The sequence below is a fragment of the Prunus persica genome, chromosome G8 (assembly GCF_000346465.2).
Source record: "Prunus persica cultivar Lovell chromosome G8, Prunus_persica_NCBIv2, whole genome shotgun sequence".
Lineage (NCBI taxonomy): Eukaryota > Viridiplantae > Streptophyta > Magnoliopsida > Rosales > Rosaceae > Prunus > Prunus persica.
The window spans coordinates 5980241-5994127 of record NC_034016.1 but is presented as its reverse complement, the minus strand read 5'-3'; positions in this window follow the sequence as shown (position 1 = coordinate 5994127).

Below are 13887 nucleotides of genomic sequence, written 5' to 3'. Positions count from 1 at the left end.
AAGATGCTCGGGCAGTTACCAGCGCGGGAAGAAAATTTACAACATTAAGGAATCATGTTACAGTATTTGGGACATGAGAGTTCGATAACATTATAAAGCTTATCTCTAATGTTGTAAAAACAGGGGTTTGTAACATTAAGGACTCATTTTACAGTGTTTGGGACACAAGCATTCCATAATATTGTAAAGTATATCCCTAATCTTGTAGGTTACAAGATTTGGGTTCCAACTTATGAGATTTCGTATGGTGATTACAACATTTAGGTTCACTTTAATCCATAATATTGTAATGGCCTAATTTACAATGAGAAGGATCTCAATTACAATATTAATGTAATGTTGGACCTTAAATAAGTAAAATTGTTCCTTATTCTTATAAAACAAGGGTTTACAACGTTAAAGACTCATATTGTTCACAAAAGTCTCCTAGTTCATATTGTTCACAAAAGTCTTGACTTTTCTAGATGAGGGAATATGTGCTAGACCATATTGTTCACAAAAGTCTCCTAGTTCATATTTGGTTGAGTTTCTTTCTGACTGAATTTGTTTACCTATTTTCATGTCAACGCACATTTTCATTCATACTTGATTAATTGTACTAATAATATTTCCATAAGTTAAATTATCAAAATCTATGTGACCCTGATCATTACTTAGGACTGTTTGTATTTTGTGAGCAAACAAATTAGGAAGGCTGTTAATAAATTTCTCTTTCCAAAATGGTTGGTTACTATCATCTCTTAACATGACTCTTGAAATAAAGACATCCTTATACCATCTAAAATAACTTAATTTGGGACATCTAAGATTACTAAGTTGATCGTGAATTCTGGCTGTAGTGTTACTAGGTGTTCCTATGAAATGTTCAATTATGGTATATAATAAAAGGTTGACTTCGTCTTCTATGCCTGTACCTAAGCGTTCATCAAAAATAGGGAGACCTTCTTCATTTAGTTTGACAACATGTGTGATTTGTCGTTTTGACTCTTCAGTGAAATGTTTATCCCACCAGGAACGTAAGGTTCCAGTGAATCCTGTTTCTAAAAGGGGAACAATTTCTAACTGTCTGAAATTGTGATTGGTTATATAATTATTAGCTACCATAGACATATGTTGAAGTTTATTTAGGATTTCTTGTTCGGAAAGACCATCAATATTCTTTTCGTATAATTTATCGGATGAGACTGAGAATTGACTTTAATAATTTCTTTCTTCCAACTGAATGTCTAAAGGGGTTGGTTTGGGATACCAATTTTTTGTTAGACTAGTAGGATTGACTTTGTTCCCTAATCTATTAAGCTTCAAATTATTATTTATTTCTAAATTTTTAAAGGTATTCTAAATTTTTGATCCGTTTCATTACTGGTTATAGACTCGGTTTCAGAGGTATTTACGAAAATAGAGGACTCAAGGACTTTGAGACCAAAAACTTCAGGTTTTTCTTTAATTGGGGTTAATTGTTTAAGTATTTCTTCAATCTTTTCCATTGTGGGACTCGACTTGAGAGTGGGGCTTGACTTTAGGTCTTGGAATTTTACTAAAGGTTTTTCTTTTTGAGACTTAAGGGATATTTGTTGAGGGTCTATTTTGTCAATTCTATTTTGTCAATTTTTATTTGTATCTTATCTAATTGTTTTCCAATGACTATTAGACTCTGGTTCATGTAATTATTTTGTTCAACCAATTTTTTATCATTTTGTTCAGGGATTTTAAAGGGACTGGCAGTGATTTTAGTATTTTTGTGATCAATGATTATTGTTTCTACTAGGGGATGACTAGCTATGACTTCTGTGTTGTTTTCTCTTTTCCATTTTTCTGGTGTTAAAGTTCTTAATTCTTTGGGTTAACTGTTTTATTAGTCTCTGAATTTAGACCCGATTTGCATTTGAGTACCTCAATTTTCAAAATGGTTCCCGTGGTCATTTAACTTTAGTTTCGTTAAGACAAATGGTCCTACCATCAATTTTGTTAACTTTTCTGTTAAGTGCAGGGGCGAAATAATATTTTTGTATCAAAATTGATTAAAATATGAATAAAAAATTAAAAAAACAAAAAAAATTAAAATTAAACTCTCTCCCTCCCTCTCTATCCCGATTTCTACTCCCCCAAAACTTGATTTTTCTTTTTTTTTTGTTGGTTTTTTATTTGATTTTCTTTTATTCTTATTTTAAAGATATGATTTTTTATTCATTTTTTTAGTTTTATTATAAAAATACCATTTTGCCCCTGCATTTAACAGAAAAGTTAACAAAATTGACGGTAGGACCATTTGTCCAAACGAAACTAAAGTTAAAGGACCACAAGAACCATTTTAGAAATTGAGGTACTCAAATGCAAATCGGGTCAAATTTTAGGGACTAATAAAACCATTAACCCTAATTCTTTGGACATGTTGCGACTTTCAACAAAATCAAGATAAAAGACTTCTGACTTAGCATTTTTCATAAAAATTTTCCATTGATTAAAGATTTGTTGCCTTTGTTCTTCATTTGGGTAGACTATGTGGTAGTTATTTCTTCTTTCCAGGTTTTCTGCGGCATTTAAATGTCTGTTTAAAATTTTCCAATGAATTTTAAATTCTTTGTTAAGGGTTCATAATTGATTATCTAATGGAATGGCTTCTGCTTCAAAATCAGTTTGTGTGGGTGAATTTGAGGAATCTGATTTTTCTTCTTCTTTGACTGGTTTCTTACCATAACAAGGATGGTTGACCTGGGGTGTTTTTCTTAAAGATTCTAATTTTAAATCAATTAATGTTTTTTCTAACTCTAGGTCTCTTTCTAGGGTAGAGGAGGAAGCTGCAAAGGAATGTCTAGCAGGCGTATGTCTTAAGGATTGACTAGATGTTGGGAGTTGTTGTATTTGGACTGAGGACTTATGGGGCTGGTTTCCAAAATTTATTTTTACTGTACCGTCTAAATATTGTTGAATATAATGCAGATTATTCAAACTATGTTGAATAGGAACGTGTTGGTATTTTGGACTTTTAAACATTTTGAATTGAAATTATTAATTAAACGAGGGTATTATGGTAAATTCACACTTTTTTATTTAAAATTTTTAAAATTAAAAATAAAATCAGATAATGGATCCTATTTTTATAGAACACAACTACCCATTATCTTTTTAATTCTAAAATAAAAATAAAAACCAATTGGTGTGTGCCAAGGGGCTAGTATGCTTATAATATAAAATGGGTCAAGCTTAACTTAAATCTTTGAGCCACAATTATGAGGTGAGAGTAAGTTCATGCAAAGATTCTTTTGAACAAGTCATGTTAACAACTCTCTAAAGAGCATTTACAATGAGGACCTTACGACCATCACCAACCTAAATTTTTCCCTCCAAAATACATATGTATTGTCCGGATTCAAATAGTTTTTCTCCCAATACTAACGACTCAAAATTTGAGTATGAAGTTTTATTAAATTGTTTTAAAATTTAACCTTTTTTTTAATTTTTTTAATGTTCAATTTTTCTTTAGTTTATTATTGTTTATAACTTTTTGATTTAATTTTTCAAACATTTTAACCTTAAAAAATTGAAATTCTATTAAAATGAAGAAATATTTATTCAAAAACTCATATAAAGCCTATTTGGAGAGAAGCCCCAAAATTAGTCGCTTGTCATTTTCTAATTGGTTCTTAGAGTGTTAAAATTGTATAAGAACCAAATACAAAATAACAAGGGCTAATTTTGGATTTTTCACTCCAAATAGGCTCTATAAGGGCTTTTATATATTATGTCATTCTAAAATGGGTTTACTAGTGAAATAATCCACTGAGAATACGAATTACTAGTGTATATTTAGGGAGGAGCTCAATCTTGAGCTCAATCTGAGGATACAGTCAAAGATCAACAATGAATCCTTAAGGCAACCATGGTGCCCCAGGTCTAAGAACTAACCTTGCGTTATTGCAACGGGTGAAATCTTGTTTCACATGTACATAAAACTTCCAAACAAGATTTCACTTGTCATCGCGTTCAGTGAACTTACTCTCTAGTAAGTACCTATACACTCACTATGTAGTGTATACTGGTTTTTCCTATTCATCAATGCCCAATTGAATGGTCCTATGACCGAAAACATTTAGGGTATGAGTTATATAGGGAAGATCTTTCTCCGCATCTAACATCTTAGGGACTCGTCAATAAGTGAACAATTACGATTTACATTGCTACTTGAATTGACGTACTTGCCCTTATGTGTTAACCTAAATGGTTAGCTAAACGAAATATCCATAAAAAGGTTTCTTCTAATTGTTAGATTTTAGGGCATATTTCTGGCACTCAGGCCCCCTAGAGAGTCGCCTTTTTGGTGTACTTTGGTACAAACTAGTAACCATAATATGTCCGCACCAGTGGTTCACATGGCAGGACCTGACCCAAATTCCACTTTGGAATCTGTGTCAAACCTTGTGCAAGTCCGACACCTGGTAGGTGTCGAACACAAATGTCTAAAATACCCCTCTTAGCCTAAACCGAAAAATTTCTTTAGGGTTCGACTGCTGTTGGAAAACCAGTAGAGTCTCTCCTGAAAAAGGCTCAAACCAACAAATTTTCACTTGTAAACAAAGTCACAAAATAAGATTCCCTAAACATTCAGTAAGCACAAGTTAAGTTCACACACAGAATAGTTAATTCTGTTGGCTTCAAACCTTACAGGGATTCAGGACTATATCAGAGCATAAGCAATTCAATTAAGTTTACAATCAGAAAATTTTATACAACGTATTAAATGCCTACACAAGAGAGAAGAAGGAAATGTAGTAGATGGTAGAAGGCCCTCAAGTGGTTGCCCGGTACTCGTTTACTGTCTGGGGGGTGAAAAACAAAGAAAGTGTGAGTCGACAGAAAAATTAAATGTTAACATAGTGAGAACATAATAACCCCACCATTTAAAATTATTAGCAAAATATATATAATTCAATGCTATGTTTATACAAGTAAATAATATTCATGCATAAGCATAATATATTAAACAAAATACAAATCGCCGATTTAAAATAAAAGAATTTCTCAACTGTAAAACTTTCCACCCATATGTATCCCATAGAAAATCCGTCAATTCCAACAATTTACCCTCAATTCCAAGTATCACACGTGCCCACATGTGTGAGACATCATCGCAGAACTCCAGGGACACAAAGTCGACCTGAGACACAAACCTCCAAGCACACGATTCGGGCGTCCTCGAGATTCGTGGCGCATAGTCATACATTCGTAGACTTACCTAAAAATAACCAAATTGTCCGAAGACAAACCATTTCCTGAAAGCAACTGAGATGTTCGAGGACATCATGCAATCAAAGGATATCCAGGTGGTTTGAAAACATTTCCAAAACATTTCTCAATTTCAGTCCCCATTAAAATAGAAGAAAAAAGGTATGAACTTCAACTGGCGAACGCTGTTTGGCTCTTATATATCCGTAGATGGGATTCGTCGTTTCTTCGTGGTCATAACAATCAATAGATATCTTTCTTCGACAAGGCGGTGCCTATTAAAGAGTTATTATTTCAGGGACGCCACCCTACCACCGATGAATGCTACCCGAGGATGAGGCCTTGCTTGCTTATTATGTGGTAATTGTCTACCTTCCTGACGAACCGAACTAATCTCACATATCAATTATATTAATAATAATAATAATCTTAATAATAATAATACTAACAATAATAATAATAACATTCATTTTCTTAACTGAAACCAAATACTCGGAGAGTAAACGCTGTAATTAATCTATTCATAAAGCAATTCATAAAATTATCTAACTATGAAAAATTATTATAAAATAAAAGTCCACTCACTGTGAGTCCAAGCTTGCTTGACCCTTTGAAGGTCCCTCTGATTGCGCACGTGAAGTTTGAGAGCCTAAGAAAGAAAATAAACTTTGATTAATGAAAAGTTCAGCCTCAAACCCTTAATCAAAAACCAACTTCCCGGAATTTACAAAGAGTGCACACAATCCTCGAAAAAGTTTGTTACCGGTTCAACTAAACTCCTTCAACAAGTCCCAAGAATTTAATTAAGTTTTGACAGCCCGACTTATCAAACCCGAGAATAATAAATGGGAAAATTTTAGTAAAATACTCAACTGATCGAATTTAGCTAATCCGAGCATATCGTCGTGCTCGGGACAATGAGGGGTTAATTTTAGGGTGAAAATAGTATGTCAACATCCGACTGACGCACCGTCGCTTACGGTGGGTAGCATGAGAAATTTCCAGCAGCCGGAAAATCTCCAAACCACCGGCCAACTTTTATACCAACTAGTCAAGCACACTTAGAGGAGTGTTTTTAATGGCTGGAGTGGCCTGAAAAAGGCCAAAACCGCCAGCCAAAATGGGTGTCCTCATCACTTCTTTAAACCACGAAATCTGCCCAAACCAACTCCAAAAATAGATAGATCATGGAAAAAGCATGAAAATCCATATCTTGTTCGACGAAATCATTGCCCGGAGTAGGGTAGAGGTGTTCTAATCGGTTTCAGTTAAAAATCCGGCTATTCATGGGGTTTTTGAGTTTGATTAAGGGATGGGTTAGGTAGAGGAGACGTAGACGAAGCTTTTGTGGGTGGTGTCGTAGCTTGGAACGACCAGACGACGATGAAATTAGCCAGAGAAGTTGAACAGTCACTGTCGCAAGGACAGACGCAAGAGAGAAGGGAAGAATCGGGAGGGAGGAGAGAGGAATGAGGGAAGAAAGAAAAAAATTTGACTTTTTAACACCCTTCTTGCGAAAATTATGATCGTGCCCTTACAATTCTTTTGATCGTTACTTTCTCGTTTCAACTCCGATTTGGGCTCACTACGTGTCTATGAAGTCGCGAGCTCATGCACTACATAATGAAGCCAAGAAATGTTTTTCCAAACCATTCCCGAGCAAAAGTCAACCCTAAACCAATAAGAAACCTCAAGGGTATGATCGTCCTTTGTTTTTAAAAAATTAGGAAATTAAATAAATTTTTTTGGGGCGGGATATTACAATCTACCCCCCTTATAAATATTTTATCCTCGAAATTTCGTACCTGTTACTCAAAAGATGAGGGTATTGGGCCCGCATATACTCCTTGGATTCTCAAGTGGCCTCCTCCACTGCATGACTTCAACACAAGACTTTCACGAGCGGAATTGCTCTAGAACGTAGTACTGGCATCTTCCAATCTAAAATCTGAACTGGTTGTTCCACATAACTCAAATCCTCTTTCAGTTCCATCAGTTGTGATTTCAAAACATGAGATGGGTCAGAAATATACTTTCGGAGCATAGAGACATGAAACACGTCGTGCAACCGAGAGAGTTTCGAAGGTAAAGCAAGTCTATAAGCCAATGGGCCCACAAGCTCCAAGATTTCATATGGTCCAATGTAGCGAGGGCTTAGTTTTCCCTGTTTGCCAAATCTCACTGCATCTTTCCAAGGCGACAACTTCAAAAATACCTAGTCACCCACTTCAAATTGGAGATCTTTCCTTCTATTGTTTGCATGTCTCTTTTGTCGATCTTGAGCTTCTTTGAGTCTTTCTTTGATTAGTTTAATCTTCTCCTTCATTGACTCAACATCCTCAGATACTTCCAATCTCTTTTCACCTACTTCATCCCAATAAATTGGAGTCCTACACTGTCTTCCATACAAGGCATCGTAGGGCGACATCCCAATACTTGAGTGGTAGCTATTATTATAGGCAAACTCTATAAGAGGTAGTTTATCATCCCAATCTTCTCAAAACCGTAGCACACAAGCTCTCAACATGTATTCCAAAGTTTGAATTGTTCTCGTTGATTGTCCATCTGTTAGCGGATGAAAAGCAGTACTAAACTGTAACTTGGTTCCAAAGGCTTCATGTAACTTCTTCCAAAAACATGAGGTAAACCAAGGGTCTCTGTCTGACACAATTGATACTGGCACCCCATGCAATAAATTTTTTTGCTAGTTTAGTTAGAGTATAAGTCTCTTTCACCAACAGGAAATGAACGAACTTGGTGAGTCGATCCACTATTACCCAAATCCCATCATGACTTCTCTGCGTTCGAGGAAGCTTGAACATAAAGTCCATAGTGATGTGTTCCTACTTCCACTTGGGTATTGGAAGTGGTTGTAGGAACCTAGATGGTTTCTGTCGTTCTGCTTTGACTTGTTGACAAATTAAACACTTACTAACATACTTTGCTATCTCTTTCAGGGTACAATACATTTTAGTGCTACCTAGATGCATGGCAAAGGCTGAACAATACGCTTCCTCAAGAATTTCCCTCTTTAATTCTTCGTCCCCAGGAACATACAGTCGGGTACCCACTATCAAAGCCCCATAATTCCTCATAGAGTAATCTGCCATTGTACTGTTCTCAACTTCCAACCTTAACATGCAAATCGCCGGATCCTGTAATTGGGTTTCGATAATTCGTTCAACCAACATTGGTCTTACGTGGAGAGTAGCAAGTAAAGCTCCTTGATCATCCATACTTAACTCCACTCTCGACTTTCTCAAGTCAACCAACAGCGGAAGATACTCCACTTGAAGATGGGATAAAGATCCAATAGACTTCCTGCTAAGAGCATCTGCTACCACATTAGCTCTCCTGGGATGATATTCAATAGTGCAATCATAGTTCTTAATCAACTCTAACCACCTCTTTTGTCTCAAATTCAGTTCCTTATGTGCGAACAAGTACTTGAGGATTTTATGATCAGTAAAAATTTGGCATGTCTCCCTGTAAAGATAATGTTGCCAAATCTTTAGGGCGAACATTACCGCAACGAGTTCTAAATCATGCCTGGGGTAATTCAACTAGTGCTTCTTAAGTTGCCTAGAAGCATAGGCGATCACCTTACCATGTTGCATCAACACACAACCTAAACCCTGCCATGATGCATCACTATAGATAACACAATTTCCACTGTCATCAGGAAGTGCCAACATTAGAGCAGTTGTCAGTCTAGTCTTTAATTCAATAAAGTTTTCCTCACACTCATTTGTTCATTAAAACTTAACTCCTTTTCTCGTCAAACGAGTGAGGGGTGTCTCTATGTCACGCCCCAACCTACAGATTTACGTAACCTTGGGTTAAGACGTGATTCACACCTTAATTATAGAATTTAATAAAAACTATAACTAAAATGTGAAGAAACATTTAAATAAATAAAATAAAATAAACATTTCACATAGAATATTCAGTAGAAACGACATCTGAAATCTTAAAAATTTCACATTATTTTACAAGTTATAACTACTTGAGAGTTTACTAAAAGAGTAGTTCATTATTCATCCACAAGCTATGTACACAATACACTCTATAGATATGCCAAAATCTTCACAAGCTCTAGATTTCAGGTTCGGTACCTACAAAATCTGTTAGGGGTCCAGTGAAACCACAACTTAGTGGGGGCATAAACCTTTTTATAGGAAATTGAAAAAACTAAATTAAGCGAAATACAATCACACAGCCAAATATCACATTATTAATAATAACGAATGAATGCTTTTCATCGAATCCCTTTAATTCATATAATTAGACAAGTAGACCTGCACGTCCCATACCATGCTTATACCACTTGGTCCCGAATAACCATTTATATAAACTAACACCCATTTCAATCATCCCATAATTCCCCTTTCGTTAGTCATCTTGTCTAACTCCCTATCGCTAGTCCCGAATCACCCAATAAAAACCATGTGCACTGTGGGATCCCTGAGACCTGGTACCTACCAAAAGTTATACTCAACTACACAAAAGACTATTTCCATTACCCTCTTTTCCATCATTATTTTCTCAATCCAACAATTCAAACCAATTTTCATGACATGATATAATTATGCCTTTCACATATCTCATGTATCTCACAACAATGTAACCATTTAAAACAACACCAATTTATATATAATTATGCCAATATACAAGGAATGTCAACTAAACTGTAATATCAAGAACATCCACTATAATATCACACATAATATAGAGCTCATGAAATTTAATTAGATCAATCCCCGTGAAGGCCCCCAGAAAACCCCTACCTTGACACCAAAGCTTTTGCTTAAAATTGAAGGTGTTTTTCCTAATTTTCCTATGCATTCACACTCACACTCCTCTCTCTAGTATTTTACCTTCTTTCTTTCTCCTTTCTTTTTGTTATTGACAACATAGGGGAGAGGCCTTATTTATATCTTTACAAAAGTTGGGCATGAAGTAAAAATAGATATATAGATAAGATTGATGACTAAGGATAGATATGAACATACGAAGATAAAATCAAGATATTTATTAACTAACTAATTTCTTACAGGAGCTGTCAAAGCACACAAACTTTGAGCTTTAAAACAAGAGAGCTGATTTTCTCACTCCTCTTTTATCCACTTACACTCCCTTTATTAGAAATTGTATGTTCCCACTCCTCTTTTGTCCACTTACACTCCTTTTTTTGTTATAGTAAAAACTATTAAAAAACAAAAGGGAGTGTAAGTGGACAAAAGTGGAGTTAAATACCCAAGAAATATCTAAGGGTACCCATTTAGAGAAAAACATATAATATATAATTTATAGTTATTGAAATGAACACATATATATTTACTAAGTACGAATAATTATTAAAATAGTATTGTGAACATAAAACAATACAAATATATAAACGTTTAATTCTTTTATTTATTTATTTTTATAACTTTTAAGAATGCGGATTCTTACACGCTATGGTAGAGAAACCCTCCACAAAGCGGCGAGTTTACCACTGCTTCCACCTTTTGGGGATCCACATATATACCTTTAGCAGAAATCACGTGCCCCAAGAAACTAACTCTGTCTAACCAAAACTGACACTTGCTAAACTTCACATACAATTGCCTCCTCCTTAAAGTTCGCAACACAATTTCTAGATGCTTCATATGCACCTTTTCACTTTTAGAAAACACGAGAATGTCATCTATGAACGCAATCACAAAACAGTCCAAGTAACGTCGCAACATTATGTTCATGAGATCCATAAATGCTGCTAGCGCATTAGTTAACCCAAAAGGCATCCCCAGAAACTTGTCACGCCCATACCTTGTCCGGAAAGCAGTCTTAGGTACATCTTCTTCCTTAATCTGCAACTGATGATATCTCTATCTCGAATCAATTTTAGAGAACACTCTAGCACCCTTTAACTGGTCATACAAATCGTTAATACGAGGCAGCAGGTAACGATTCCGCACTGTAACTTTGTTCAATTGCCGACAGTCAATACACAACCTCATGGTGTCATCCTTTTGCTGGTGCCATTCTATATGGCGCCTGAGAGATAGGACTTGTACCTGAGACGAGTTCGATGGTAAACTCTATCTCTTGTTGAGGAGGTAGTCCATGAAGGTCTTCTGGAAACACAACTAGAAACTCCCGCACTACTGGAATATCTTCCAACCTCACACCATTATCCCTAGTATCAATCACGTCAGCAAGATACCCGGTACATCCCTTCCTAAGTGTTGAGGCCCAAAAAATCTAGTGTTGGGCCAGTGCGACACCTTATTAAGAAAAGACCCGGTTCGGAGCACGCGAAATTCTTCATGCACACTTGCACGAGCCACGTACGCGTGCCATGCCAAATAAATATGCAATCCTTCACGCTAAGAATTGAAACGAGTCTATTAAAGGCACTGGCTCTACTAGCCCATGCTAATTATTCCGTCAAGCATCATATCGATTTTCAAAGCGATAAAATTCGAGCATGCCGATCGACCTATAATGCCAAGCAGAAAACCCTTATTTGGTACCTAGCCAGGCTACAAGTATAAGTGGGCCCAAGCCACGCAAATGCTCGGGGCTTACTGAGTGGGTTGTGGTATGGATGGTAACGAGTTTCCAAGAGGCCCATTGATGAGCTGAGAAATGGAAGTTTTGGGCTGCTTGGGAGCCTCGAAACTCAAGCCCATTTCTTGAGCTCAAATTTGTGGGTAAGCATAAAGGAGAGAAAAAGACCCAATACTCTAGAAAAAATAGCCCAATACTTTAGGAAAAATAGCTCAATACTCTAGGAAATTAGCCCATTCCCTTAATGGGTTAACCCATCACCTTAGGAAGGCCCAAGTAACCAAGGAAAATATATGCAGCCTTAAGCACTTAGCTGAAAACAAGGCCATGATAAAAGCCAAAAAATGTCCATGTATGCAAGCTGCTAGGAGGCTCCAACACATGTGCAAAACAAATGTCAAGGTAGAACACTCAAAGAACCAGGGGGTATTAGCGCCCGCAATTTGCTAGGAGAAGAGGCACCCTTCAAACCAGCGCCCTTACCCATTTCTTTCTCCCACCAACTCTTGCCATGGAAGAGGGAAGGAAAGAAGGTGAGGAGGTAGCCAAAAATGGGAGTTCATTAATGAAGCAGCTGCGGGAAAGCCTTAGAGCTCCCAAAAATCTTGTCTTTGTGTGTTTGGACAGAGGGAGATTTCACAAAATGGGATGAGTCAAAGGGAGAGAAGTGAAATGAAAGGGGAGACTTGGCAAAATTAGAGAGAAACCATTAGGGTTTTTTGGAAAGGAGTAGCTTCAAGCTGCTATAAAAGGAGGTACCTCCTACCCATTAAACACAACGACACCCATTACTTCACCACTAACTACAACCAAATCCAAATAGCAAGGTTCATCTCTCATCCCTGAAACCTCTGCAATTTTGAGCCCCATTCCTCCATCTCCTCCCATTTTCTCTTCTGGTAAATCGTTCCAGAGCTTGACAGAGCTTTCGTCAAGCTGCCGAAAACTACTCAACCCACCCATTTTTATTCCCACACATCTCTCTCTTCAACGTACCCTTTTAGAATTCCTTCTCCTCTACTTTGAAACCCCTGTTTCTCATAGAACTCACATCCCTCCCTCCCTCTCTCTCTCTCTCTCTCTCTCTCTCTCTCTCTCTCTCTTTTTAATGCTAAACTCATGACTACTTTGCTTCCATGCCACAAGCTTCTCATGCCAAGCTAAGAATCTATCTGTAAATGGCTGCTATTTTTGTTGGTGAAGATAACCAGGGTGCTTTCTAAGGCTTCACTACCCTTTTGAAGCATTCTTGGGATCTGATTCTTGAACTTAGACACAGGGGGTAATTTCACCCATTTGCTCCTTACGGTTGCCCAACCTATTTGCTCCTTACAGTTGCCCAACTCATTTGTAGCTGCCGAAACGAAAAAGCCCCTACATAAATTGGCGACTCAGCTGAGGATCAGGCTATTATCTTCACCTATGCCTCCAAGAAAGAAGACCAGAAGCAATACCATGGCTTCCCAAGACGGACCAGACCATGGTGACTCGGAATCAAGGCAAAATGCCTCTCCTAGATAAGAAAAACATGCAAGTGAGGGAGCTTTTACCCTTTCAGACCTCATTGCAGCCATCCATGCTATGGGAGAAACCTAGAGGGAGATGGCAGATACAATCAAAGAGCTAAAAAACTCAGTCTCGAAGCCAAGTGAAGAAAACGAAAGACCTCCCCAAGAGGAATCTGCTGTTGCCAGAAAGGGTTCTGAACAAAAAGGGCCATCTTTTGTCACCCAAGAAGATGTCATCGCTATGCTGAAGAAGGAACTAAGTCGAAGCCAAGAGGATTGGAAGTATGTTCCTCAGCCACCATATCCGTCAAGCTTACTCCACCAGCCGTATCCTAGGCACCAAGTTTTGTTATTTCGATGGAAGGAAAGGAGCCCGAAAGAGTATGTCAACCACTTCATTGACTCTTTGGGACCACACGCTGTTGATTATAATCTCCGTCTCTGGGAGTTTTCGAAAAGTCTTACAGTTTGTGCTTATACATGGTACACGACATTCGCACCAGGCTCCATTCGCTCTTGGGGGGATTTCGCAGGCAGGTTCTGTAAGAAATACTTCCAGAATGAGGAAAGAGTCACTACGACTCAAATCAACAACACTTGC